We start from the raw sequence: 13,435 nt of genomic DNA, 5'->3' as shown, positions 1-13,435 counted from the left end.
CCAACAATGTCAACCTCCCTGCTGGTGGGACTGAGAATGGTGGGAGGCTCAGACCATAAGGCTGGATGCCTCAGTGGTCCTAATTTGGCACTGAGGGCATGGATGATTCCTGGAGAGCTTCTGGTTTTCAGATCACACTGGAAGTTGGGTTTGGCTGAACTTTTTAATTGCAGCAAACTGGAGGGAAGGCGACAGGTGGATTCCTTGGGCTTGCTGGGCAGCAGGCTTAACCTACTCAGTGAATTCTAGATCATGAAACAGGTGGACAGTGCCTGGTGAATGACACCTAAGGTTGTCCTTTGGCCTTCACACACTTACACACACACACTTGCACAAATGCTCACATGCACACATTCATATATACATGTCCCCTCCCCAAAAAAATCGCCCTAAAATATGCAACCTAAAGCAATTGAATGAACAAAATATTTAATGAGCTAGCAATGGGGTGTCTCCCAGTGTGGAGACTGGGTTATAGCAAGTTCTCCCTTCCTGCTCCTCCTCCGTTTGGCTCTGGGTTTGATCTTCCTCTTCCACCTACTGGCACAGCAGTCCTCTCCACTGCATCATACTTAATATTGATCAACTCTTCTGCTGAGCTCTGTGTCCAGCTTGAGTTCTGCAGCTGAACTGCCCTTTGAAGAATGCTATGAAATCAGAAATAATAGAAGCCACTCTGGGCAATAGAATTAGGTCCCAGATGTCAGGGCAAAATGATGGGCTGATTGTTATAGTATAAAGTGTAAGAAGGCTAAATGATGTAAGGTCATGTTGTGGGGACCTGCAAATATATGAGTGTAGACCAGAAAAGTGTGTGGCAGTAGCAGCAATTACAAATAAATAACCACATCTGTTGATCAGTAAATAGGTAGAAATAAAGACTGATAGAATTGTATCGCAGTGTCTCCAGATTCAGTTGCTAACTCAAAAACCTTATTAAAGAACATTACTAAGAACTTTTAATAAAAAATTACTTTCCTTCTTGAAGATTGAGAGTAACCAGGACAGGGTAAAATGCCAGCACCACAGACCCAGTATCCTCCATCTTGTTGTTCGGTCAGCCTGATCCACATGGCTTCCAGACCCACACTCCAGCTAGTGGGAAAGAGAATAGGAGGGAAAAGGGGCTCCTTTCCTTCAAGAGCATACCAGGCCATCACACTGTTTATACAAGCTTGCAACTCAAAGCTAAAGCTTGTCTTCAGGCCTCACTTACAAGGAATGTTGGGAAATGTAGTTTTAGTTGAGTAGTCATCTTACTACTAAATAAGACAGGAAGTGGAGAATGACTACTGATGTCACTTTAGCAGGTTTGAAATAAAGTCAGCATTCACGCCAGTGTAATCTTACTTCCAGAAAGACTTAAATAACAGTATATTGTACTGAGAGAAGTATAGAATCCTCTAGAACAGGAGATAGCATTTTTTTTCCAGAAAAGGAAAAAATAGCAAACATCTCAGATTTTACAAGTCACACAGAGTATTTGTTATAAATTCTTTCCAGTGTTTGCGTTTTTATAACCCTTCAAGAATGTCAAATCCATTTGTAGCATGTGGCCTGTAAAAATTAGATTGTTCCAAGGGCTGTAGTTTGTGTATCTCTGTTTAATATAAGCATGACGGTCATCTGTGGTCACATCTAAAACATAGGAGACTGTGTTCCAGGGAGCTGATGAGTTAGGAAGAATTTCAGATGCGTTCCAAAGAGGCGTTCTAAGCTGTAGCAGCCAGAATTCCTGAGAACTGGATCAACCTTCTCAAATAGTTGAAGGATATTTGGGGTATTAAGAGTGATTCACATTTTGTTCATATCAAAAGAAGGAGAATTGGTAATAGAAAGTTCTAGAAGGCAGACCACAGTGTAGTATATGCATGGGCTTTCTAGTTGTTACTTTATTACTCGTGAAAACCAATAATCAGGCATGTTATATAGCTGGCTTCACTTTATTCTCCACAGCCTCAATAGGTAGGTATAACCATTATATCTCATATTAGTTAGTTTTATATTTATATTTATGACCAAAAATTCCTGACAGACACAACATAATAGAAGAAATATTTCTTTTTGCTCATGGTTTGGAGGGGTGCAGTTTACCATAGCAGAGGAGCATGGTGGGGATTCATAGCAGTGGGTTATGTGGCAGAGACCACTCCCATCATGACAGATCAGCAAGCAGAGTGTGGTCAAAACTAGGGATCAGGCCTTGAGAGGTTCCACTCCAGTGACCTACTTCAGCCAGCTAGGCTCCACCTCCTAAAGGCTCTCAGCACCACCCCCTCCCTTTCCTCAGTGGCACCTCAAACTGGGGGTGAGTGTCCAAAGCATGAGTCTGAAGGGCACATTTCCCATTCAAGCCACAGCAACTCTACTTGACAGATAAGAAAGTCATAGCTTGTGGCCACAGAGCTCACCCCAGAATGCTGTTACAAGCCTTAGCAACAGCTACTCCCCACTGCCCCCTTGTGCACAAGTTAAATGACTAGGATATGTAAATCCTGGAGTAGCGCCAGGCACAGAGTAAGCCTTGCTGCCTGTGGGAGCACTTATTAGAATCGCTGGGAATCCCAGCATTTCTCACCGCGGTAGTTTTTTTAGTCTTCTGTGGCTGAAAAAGAAGCGTCATCAACTTGATGCCTCGAATGACACATTCATCTGCTCATAGTTTGGAGGTCCGAAGTTTTCAGTCCATTTCACTGGGTGGTAATCAAGGTGTCATGGGCAGGAACAAACTCCCTCCAGAGGCTTCAGGGGAAAATCCATTCCTTGTTTCTTCCTACTTCTGATGGCTCTGACTTGTTCTGGCTTCTGGCTGCATTCCTCTCTCTGTTCTTGACCTCCTTAATCCCGTGACTCTCTTTAGTCCTCTTCCTGTCTCTTACAAAAGATCCTGTGATTCCACGCAGAGCTTGCCCCCTCCCTCTAGTTTGTTTAGAAAAGCCTCCTCACATCCAGGTCATTAATTTATTCACATCGTTTGCATGTAAGGTAGTATTCATTTCCCAGGCATCAGGTAGTACGTATCTGTGGGGGCATTGTTTAGCTGTCCTGATGGTGTTGCATAGACTGGATGACCTCATCTTTTTCTTTACACTATTAGAAAATAACTTTATGGCATTGAATGGCTTAATGATAAACTATAATATCTATCTATTCTTTAGGGTCTCTTTTTCTGAAAACAACAGATTTTAAATAAGGCATGGGCTGGAGGAAGTAATTATTGTCAACTAGCCGTAGTCAAATACTATTATTATGTTACTGAATAATGATTTCTTTGTTCATGAATTTAAAATTCAGGCTTCATTTCTTAACCTTCATACGACAAACTATAGTCAGACTGTTTCTCAACTATGGTCAATTCCACCAGCCTGCTGTGCAGATTCTGCAGTGTGAGGCCCTATTGGTTACTGTAACATTTAAGTGTTATGTATTTTAAACTGGCAAACAAGTTTCTTCCTATGCCTTCTCTGTTTTTCTGGCCAATGGCCCTTCTATGGTTTCCTTTCTCATTGGGTATTTCAATTGTGTGGGGTGCAGTTATGCACACTGTAGTAAGCACTCAGGATGTCCAGGAGGGAGGAACTGAAGATCAAGGCTAGCCTGCACTGCAGAGCAAGATACCATTTCTATACAAGCATCCATCCATCAACAACACCAACAATCCCCATCTTTATTATCACTTTAAAATGGTGTTTGAAAGAAGAGGCATTCTGGGATTGTCTGCCTGACAAGATGGTTCTCTCAGTCTTCTTTATTACTGCTACTACTACCACTATTATTATTATTTTGTTAATGCATTTCCATTGAACCTTTCACACTTTTTTAATATAGAAATTTAATTCCAGACACCTTTATTTTAAAAACAAAAAGATGTAATTAATTTATCCACATCGTTTGCATGTAAGGTAGTATTCATTTCCCAGGCATCAGGTAGTACGTATCTGGGGGGCATTGTTTAGCTGTCCTGATGGTGTTGCATAGACTGGATGACTTCATCTTTTTCTTTACACTATTAGAAAATAACTTTATGGCATTGGTTATTAGGTGGGAATGTAGAATAGACACAGTAAGAGATTAGTGAAAATAACCAATAAGAAAACAGAACAACTTACAATCAAATAATCTAACTATGTGAATTGGAAACTGTCTTCTCTCTCTTTCTTTCTTTCTCTCTTTCTCTCATTTTACAGGTAAATACAATTGGTAGCAGGTGATGCTGCAGATTAGGGAACACTGCATATTTAATCATTTGACTCTCATCTTTCAAAATGTTTAATAATTAAATGTTATAACCATTAAATGTTATAACCATGCTATCAATTCTGTACTCAATCATATTTTCCCTGGCTTCACTTCACATCACTTTTTCTTACATAACACCCTCTTCTTGTGTGAGTTCATTTTCCTGGCCTATTTTCCCCTTGCTTAGCAGAGAATCTTAAGTTACATCCAGAAACTTTTCTTCATAAAGGGTGTGCCAGTGATGTTGTGTCTCTATTTTGTTATCACATAGAGGGAGCCGCTAGTCTGAGAGCTAATGAGGTTTCACCACATGCCCTTGGAGTGGCCTCTAAGCACAGGTGTGTCTCTGAGCTCGTTTTAGACAGGGAATTGGAAACCATTCTGATTTTAATTCCTTTTAAGCAGCAGGTCCTCCTTCCCTGAGTATGCTTGGGTTATGTCTCTTGGTTCTTGGGGTTCTGCATCTATGAACATATGTGCTTGTTCAATGACCCTGCTTCCGGCTCTAGGGAATAACCCTTTGCTTCTGTGTTTCTGCTTCCCCTCCTTGGTGCTGCTGTTCCTTCAGAAATCCTGTCGGATACTCTCAACCCTTTGTCCTGTACCCTTTACCTGGTTATTGAAGTCTCTTTCTCTGTGTGTGTTTGTGTGTGTGTGTGTGTGTGTGTATGTGTGTGTGTGTGTGTGTGTGTGTGTGTGTCTGTGGACTGCTTTTATTGGCACTCCCTAGGGAGCTGCTGCCCTGCTCCTCCACACCTCTAGTTTTTACTTATATTAGAAACAAGCCTCCCACTTTCCAAAGAAGCTGTGAGAAAGTTTCTGAGTCCAGCCATTCTCTCTTTAGTGAATTGGCCTTGATCCCCATGACCTGGATTTCCCTCCTCCAGTCTCCATCTTCTGAGCCTGAGCTTTCTAGGACCCTTTTCTGGGACCCTGTGTGATGACTTCTTCAAGGTCTGTGCAGGATCTGCATCAACTTTCCTGCCCCTTGCCTCAGGACACTGAATTTTCCTTTTACTGTTCACAATACTTACCCCATGATAACACGATCCTTCAGTTTCCAGTAGGACCACCAACGTTTGGGTGGCTCTTTGGGGGATGAATGAACAGGAGAACATGTAGGAGTCCCCTTTATCATTCACCAAACCAACGGCCTAGGTGTGGAATTAGAGAAGTCTGGAGCTTCTGCCCTGAGAGAGGCTGGACCGTATGACCTATTCACTTTCTGTCCGCAAGGATCCCTTTTTCAGTATAATCACAGCAAGGGTTTGAGAAACAATTTCCATACCAAAGACCAGAGATCAGAATGAAGTCACTTAAGTGATGAGTTGCGGTAAATCTGTTGGAGGCAAGGCTCTATGTCACTACAAAGACAGGTTGTAGGCTTCAGAGTGTATTAAGGCTAAATTAATATCCCCTCCCCCTCGGGGGTGAGTGTGTGACAGTTGAGAGCTGTGCCCTTAAAAGAGAGAGGGAGAGGACCCAGACCTTCTGGATTCCTGACATCTTAAACATATTATGATTTTTCCTTGGTGCTGTGGTGTTAGAAGGAGATGGGAGGCAGAAAATAAAAATCTTGTTTTCTCAAGCCTTCCTGATTTTTTTTAAATGTGAATAAAGAATGCTTTTGTCAGAAACACTTCTCTAGATCTTTCAACAAGGACAGAGACATCTTTCTTCTCAACATGTGTCTCCTCTTCCTGCAATACCACGGTGGCAGACACTCCTGCTCCCTCTCAGAAGTCCCTTCCCCCAGGCCTGGGTAGAAGAGTGACAGGCTCCCTGTGGTAGGTCTGTTCCTTGTCACCAAGCCTCCCAAGCACAGGTCTGTGGTGGCCACGGGAGAGCCAGCTCCATGCTGTGTGGCTGGTGACATTTCCTGCTGCCAGTGCCCAACCAATCAGTGACAGACTCAGCTAGCTAGGGCGATGACACATGAAATATGATAATTTTCTCTAAAGAGCTCTGGGAGGAGAGAGGTGGGGGGAGTGGTTTGGACTGGGAGGGTGAGGAAGACAGGGCCAGGTAAGAGAAGAGAGCCAGGCACTGGTTTCAGAGGTCTGTCTGGCAGGACCAGGAGAGGAATTGAGAGCTGAGGCGAGAGCTTGAGGGAAGTGGCCCTAGGAACACTGTGATGGAGGAGAGCCTGCTGATGGCAAGGAACAAGGAGAGAACCAGCAATGCCAGGATGAAGCTCTGGGGCTCTTGGGTGGAAGACATTTGTCTTTTTTGCTAACAGGATTAAAGTTCCTCTTTGTATTTTCTCAGTGGTACCTCCTTAAAAGCTAGAACAAATCTAGGATAGAAGCATGGCTGAAGTAGTTGGCAAGGGTGCTTTAGGCTGGAGGTGGTTTATCCCTCTACCCTGTTGTTCAACCTTCACAATCAATTTTGTTCCAAGATCCCCCAAGAATTTAAGAACAGAACAGCAGTGAAGCCTCACTAAACTTTTTTGAAGACCAAATCTGAATCACTAGACACTAAAGGTTAGGCAGTAGTTTCGATTTCTGGCCTAAGGAAACCAGAACAGGATCTATGTGGGAGTCTCAAGGTGGACCAGAAACGGGGCCAGAACCATCCCTGAGACCACAGGGCAAGGCAGGGCAGCATGCTCTGTGGTTAAGCCCTGGGGGCAGCACAGGTATATACCACTGCCTTTAGCAACATGGTAGGATTTCTGGCCCTTACTAAATAATAAGGGACCCAGAGGGCCACCCCTGGGTTGACAAGTCTGCTGACCCCTTGAAACAAATATTTAGAAATGTTCACATGCAATGCTAATCATAATTGGGAAGCCCATCGTCAGTATTTGCATGTTTGTCCCACCATGTAATGTATTATCCACGTGAGCAGATAGATGAAAGTCAACGAATATTATCACTGCCTATAATTCTGCCCTAAGTGGCTGTAGGCCCAGCACTGGCTCCTTCCAGTACTCCCAGTCTTGCTATTCAAGTGATAATTGGTGTACTGTATCTTTAAAAGGTTAAAACCCCTTTAAAAAAAAAAAAAGGTCTGGACTCCTAGTGGAAAAGACAAGCAGGGCATGGGTTGGCTCTGGATTCAGAAAGCAGCTGCTGATTAGATTCTGTGTCTGCGGGCTGAATTTATTCTGTGTTTCCAGCAGGAATTTCAAGAGGGATGCTTCTGTTTGGGTTTCTGATCGTGATTTATATTTATTCAGAGGAATAACAGAGGGTGGATCTGTTCCCGGTGCGAGCATGCTCACCACCAGCCGACTCTCCCATTATCCCCCTGCTTAGTTTGGTGCTCCAGTGTACACGAGTATTTCGTGTGCATATGTGTGTATACAAACACGCATGCACGCCTGGACGGACAGACGTATGCACAGTTTATTTCTTAAGGACAATTCCTTCAATAAGGTCTCTACCCCTTACTTGAAACAGGTGTTTATGAAAAAAAAATGCACAATATCCCGACTGACCGGAAAAATTGATGAAGAAGGGTGCTGGATCCGTGGGTCAGAGAACACACAGGACCAGCTTGCCACCCCAAGGCAGAAGGTAGGGGACTCTGGGTTTTTATTCCGCGGATGGATTCCTTGTGCCTTATTTTTTCTTGATTGTATTTTCGCCCGTGGCTGCCACCGGGAAGTGCCACCTCGCGCTGCGATTCCATTTTGTTGCTGCCTTTCTCACGCCAGGTGTTGGGCGGGCTGCGGTGGCCGAGGTGCGCGGTGGGCTGCGCGCTGGGCCTGGCTGGGGGAGCACGAACCTCAAGTGACCCCCGCGCGTCAATCACTAGCGACCGCGGCTGGGCTGTAACCCTGTGCGCGCTGCGCGCCCCCGCGATCGCTCGCTCTCTCTCGGCAGCACTGCGCTGCAGACCTGGTTCCTGGGCCAGGCAACCGCTCCAGGATGGGTCAGACCCCAGAGAGGTGTTTGTTGGTGCTTGGTTGAAGGATGATAGTGGTCTGATGCTGGGTCCCAGGACCCAAGGGAGAGCTTTCCCTCCCTGCTCCCAGTCCCACCACCCCGTGAAAAAATATTCCACAGGGCAGGGAGGTGGGGGGATCATACCTTGTCCTATCCCCAAAGCACAACATACCACACCAAACCCAAACTCCTGCTGAGGCTGGGGTGGGGGAGGAGGTGTCTTGCCCTGTCTCTAATAAAGGTGTCCCTTCCTAGATGTGTCCCACATTTCAGCATATTTTAAAATGGAAACACTGCTGGTGACAGTTGGCCCCTGGGGTGGTGATGGGCACCCGGACTAGAGGCTGGGACAGAAGTGGTGGTGTAGAGGAACTTGGAGACCTATGTTGAAGCTGGATGATTTGATTTACAGTGCTTGGCAGGGTCAGGACCATTTCTGTGACTTGGCCTGCCTTTGAACTTTAGGGACAATGGTTATGCAAGAGCCTGCCGGCTTGGGGTGTATGTGGTACTGTGGTCCTCTTTTTGCTTTGCTTTTTACTTTTTGGCGGCCTTTGGTTTTGCAAGGCAGTGGCCAGGTGCCCCTGAGGTATCAGGGATGCTTGAATATTTTAATCCAGGGTTACTGGGGGTGGAGGTAGGGATGGGGGGTACAGAGAAGAGGAATTTGTCGAACTAACCTCTACACAAGTATTGTTCAACCCATGTTTTTGTGGTTATGTAATCCCAACTAATGATCAGAATCTGTGCCCAAATACTGGTATCAGCTCTCCTGCACTGAAGTAATTGGGTGTTTCTGTTGTTTATAATGTTTTTATGTAATTGTGTGTGTGGTGAGGACAGGAAACACGTGGGGTACAGCTCAACAACTCAAGGGTAAAGACCACAGGCAAAGAGCAGGTCTCAGTGTTGGAGTGGTGTTGATCTGAGGCCTTCCCACTGGTTTCTGCCCAGGTGCTTCTTGTCTGAACTTTGTTGTAATCTCACCCTTCTCTGTCCCTGGAGAAGGATATAGCTACTTCTGCAGGGTCCCCAGATTCCTAAGTCAAAAAGATTAGGAGGGGCACTGGGTCTAGGGCCATTCAGGTGTCCGATGTTTCCTCTTGCCTCCAGACAGCTCTGGAGAGGAGTCTCCCGTTGCCTATGTAGTTTTGCTCTGGGCTGGGCTGTTCTGTGGGGTGGAAAGAGATCCATGTTGGTGCAGCTGTTTGGTACCTGTTGCTTGAAGTGGAGACCAGCAGGAACTGGATGTCCTTTCTATCGCTGCATTGCAATGTTGGGAGTTTTGCAAGGTAGATGGATAGCTGTCCTCTGGGGGAGCTTGGTAGGCAGGAGGGGCGAGTGTGTGCTGTCTGAGCTCTCCCCTTCCACCCAACTCTGTAAGATACCCACAGGCCACAGTGCTCTTAACACAGACCCTCTGCTCTACTCCTTATCCACTCCACCTGGGGCTGGTAGACCGATTTCTTAAATTAGTGGCCAAGTCTGGCCTCTTAAGGTTACAGTTATTTTCTGGCCCTCAATACCCTGGTACCAGAGTTAGGGGGCAGTTGTTGCCTTAAGTGCTAACTAGTGTCTGCTCTGTGGATCAAGATGTGTTCACCTGGTCCCATTGTTAGCGTGTCTCCGCCCATTGCATTGCAGCAGTGGCCACCCTCCTGTGGAGAAATGTGTGCTGCTCTTGGACCCCTGCCAAGTGAGCCAGGGAGGCATTTAGTGTGTGAAAGGTGCAGGCAAGAGGAGATACATTTAGTCTGAAGTCCTGGCAGATTCCAGGATTCGACCTGATGGAAGATAACGTCAAGAAAGCTGTGTAACTACTAGATAACTTTCCAACTTGTCTCTCTTCCTGCTCAGCAAGATCCCTGGTGTCCTTCAGGTCCCCCCGCCCCCACCATCAAGATCAAGGAGGTCCTGACAGGCTGGTTTTCAGTCTATTACCTCAGGAGGAGTCAGAGCACATTTTACTACTCCATAACTGTACAGGGCAGATAGGGCAGGAAACCTAGCTACCTGAGCAAGCAGTTTTATCCTTCAGCTGTAAAGCCGGTAGAAACATCATAACCTTGAAAAGAAGACAAGATAGGTTAAAAAAGAAACATGTGCCCCGCAGCTGGAGGGTACTAGGCTGGTGCTGGACAACCTGGACTGTATAGCCAAGAGGGGCAAAGCAGAGAGACATCACAAGTCTGCCAGTGTGCATTGCAGCCTGTCTTTTATTGTTGGTGGGAGTTTCAGACTCTTTCAGGACTGAGCATTTATTTAAAATTCTAAGAGCCTTCTAAATGCACTTAGCAAATTTGAAGAAATCAATAAAGTTTTCGTGAAAGGGTTAGGAAAGTTGTTTTTAATCAAACAGTAAGAACTGATAATAATGGTAGAAATAGGAGAAACTAAAAAATAGTGTTTAAAGGCCATACGAATTCAAAACAAGGACATCTAAGATTAGTGAAAGAATGCAAGTGGTTCAATGAAATGATATATATTTTGTTACATCTTTTGACCTGTGCATATCAAAAAACATTTAATGGATGTTCTTGTGCCCTGTTTGAGAAGGCACATGGATCAGGAGCCCAAACCTATTGAGTTGTGGTTGGATTTTTGTTTGTTTAGCATGGTGTTTAGAGAGAAAAGTGCAGCTATTTAAGAAACTACCCTGCCTTGTAATGCCTCCTAAAGATTCTGGATAGCCTGGGGCTTGCAGACCATAGTCCAGCTGTATAGCCCTGCTGGGAACTTGTTGATCTTTGGCTGGCATTTTACAGCACTGTACCACACATTATTAGAGAAGTCTCATTTTAACATTTGACAGTACAGAGGATTCTGAGAAAATGATACTGAAACTTTTGTGCATCTTCTTGTGGCCAGAGACACACTCCAGCCTTCTAGCCCAGTGACAGTATGCCACAGTTGAAAGAGGACTGATGTAGAATCAGTATGGAAGAGGTGGTCTCTGGTGGCATCGTTTCTTATGCCTTTTTAGGGGATGCAGGTTGATCACTGCCAGTGTGCTGATCCCTTGAATAAATGAGTTCAAGATGTTATGACCACACCCCAGAGTGGTGATTAATCAGTTCAGAATTATGCTCAGAACTGGAAGAATGTCTGATATACATGAGCAACACAGAATTTGGCCCAACCCATTTGCTCAGTTACAATTCTTCTCAAAAAAAAAAAAAGGCAATAGAAAAAACACAAGTAGAAAAGTAGAAGAAAAAGAAGGCCCATGTTTTTTTCAAAGTGTTTGTTTTCAATTCGATTCATCTGTGGAAAATGTGAACATATAACTGAAGGCAAGGGAACAGTATTGCTCGAGGTCTGAGTGCATACATTTATTGTTTGGATCACTTATTTGAAAGAAAAATGTCCATTTCAGGTTGTTGAATATAATCAGAAATGTTCAGTTATTTAAAGTTTCCATGTCTTTAAGGGAAGGGAAATTCTTGTAATGAGTTGGAGAGAAGCAATTCCATGAATCCCAAGGTGGGTGGGAGGGCAGAGGAGAGGGGTTGGTGATGTGAGGTGACTGAAGCCCCCTATCCAGAGGGCTGCCCTTTTGGGTCCCTGTTGAGAACACTTGGTTGGGAGGCAAGATGACCAATATAGGCTCTGCAAAATATTGTAGACCTTATACATGAGTGAGGGGCTCCTCCCCTCATTATTAAGTGTTGCTGAAAGCAAGGTGTAGTTGACACTCTTGTGGACAAAGAAGTAATGTTGAGCTTTGCTTCTAGACAGTTGAGGTCATCAAATTTAAGGAGTGAAGCAAGGAGAAGTATAGGGACCTCTCTGAGCATCCATGGCCCTTGTAATGGGAGTTCAGAGTGAAGTTGGAAAAAAAAGAGCCATGGTTGCATAACTGGATCCAAAGAAAAGCCAATGAAAGAATAGTGGAAACAATAAATGAAAGCAGTATATAATATAAATGCATGAATGAGGGGCTCTGGAGATGGCTCATTTGGTAAAGTGTTTGCCTTGCAAGCATGAGGATCTGAGTTCAACCCCCAGATGTGGTTAAAAAACAAAGCCAGCCAGGCATGGTGGTAAGAGACTTATAATCTCAGTGCTGAGGAGGCAGAGACAGGGGGATCCCTTGTGCTTGCTGGCCAGCCAGCCTAGGCTACATGGTGAGTTCCAGGCTGGGTATTTAAGGAATGACATCTGAAGTTGTCCTCTGGCCTCCACATGCATTCTGCACACATACACATGGCATGCATGCACACACACACACATACATATATATGAACATGAACTCATTTTAAAATAGCATGACATACCTGGTTGAGTAAGTAATTTCAGTCTCTTCAGTCATTGACTGGATTTTCAGGCTCAACATGAGATGGTGAAGCTAATGAATCCTAATGAAAACAAAGACTTTTGACAGAGGAGGACTTTGAAAATATCCTTAATATCCAATGTAGCAGATCCTTGGATAGCTACATCTCAAGACTCCGGCCAAGCCCCACATTTGGAAATGCATAAAGGATTGCATAATCTCTTCACTTCCTTCTGGATGTGACTTCAGCTCAGAGGCCAGAGATGATGCAGGAGCCACCAGCTGTTTGCCTGTGCTATTTGCGGTTTTCATGTCAGGGTTTCTGTGTCTCTTTCATCATCTTGGGATGGGGACACTGAACCCTGGAGAAGGCCCAGTCAAGTGATCCCTCTTAGCTGTGGCTTTCTTACACACACTTAACATTTTGACTTCAGAAAGAAGACAATTGCCATGGACACAGCTATTCAGAGTTGATTGTGAAGAACTTAAAGAGTGAATGTTTTCTGCAGTCTGCCAGGGTGAGCATGTGTGCCTCCTCCAAAACGTCTCCAACTCCTTGGCCCTCAGCATAGATATAAAACAGTATTAGAAACTTCCCTGACTCAGCACATCTTGATGAGGGTGCCGGACCTCTCATGATTGAAGCACATGCTAAAGAATCTTTAGAAGTAGAAAAGATTCCAGGGACTTCTGAAGAAAGCATAGCTCTGATTGCAGCAAATGGGGGAGCTAGAGCCTGATACGCTCTGGACTCCACTTTCAGCTCAGTGGGCATCCTTGCAAGAATGTCTCTGGAATGATGGGGAAGAGTCACTGACCGACCACTTTCCACGTGTGGGAATCATCTTTCCCAGCAGTCTTTTATTCATTTTTTTCTTTATAGCATTCTCTAAAATCAGTTGTAAAAACCAAGACAAGCCATGAAGTATTTAAGTGATACATTTATAAATCCTATCTAAAGAAAAATAGTACTGCCAATGCTCAGTACTGCCAACACTTAGTACTCCCAGCACCCAGTACTCCT

The 13,435-nt window shown here is 44.6% G+C and overlaps 1 protein-coding gene across 3 annotated transcripts in view; it reads left to right on the top strand.

Annotated features, from left to right (window-relative positions):
• Hivep3 (HIVEP zinc finger 3) overlaps nt 1–13,435 on the top strand; it is a 420,584-nt gene that overhangs the window by 89,929 nt on the left and 317,220 nt on the right. For 2 of the 3 annotated variants that reach the window (XM_041651429.1, XM_041651423.1), the window contains exon 2: nt 7,647–7,763. The gene's annotated coding sequence lies outside the window, so the exon portion shown is untranslated. Of the gene's footprint in view, nt 1–7,343; nt 7,764–13,435 lie in introns of those variants that run through there. The other variant, XM_041651424.1, reaches the window with a different exon arrangement.

Source organism: Microtus oregoni, unplaced genomic scaffold (assembly GCF_018167655.1).
Source record: "Microtus oregoni isolate MIOR12 unplaced genomic scaffold, Mior012 000005F_ref0000423, whole genome shotgun sequence".
Taxonomy (NCBI): Eukaryota; Metazoa; Chordata; class Mammalia; order Rodentia; family Cricetidae; genus Microtus; species Microtus oregoni.
Note: the sequence above shows the minus strand (reverse complement) of the source record. Positions and strands in the feature narration are given on the sequence as shown.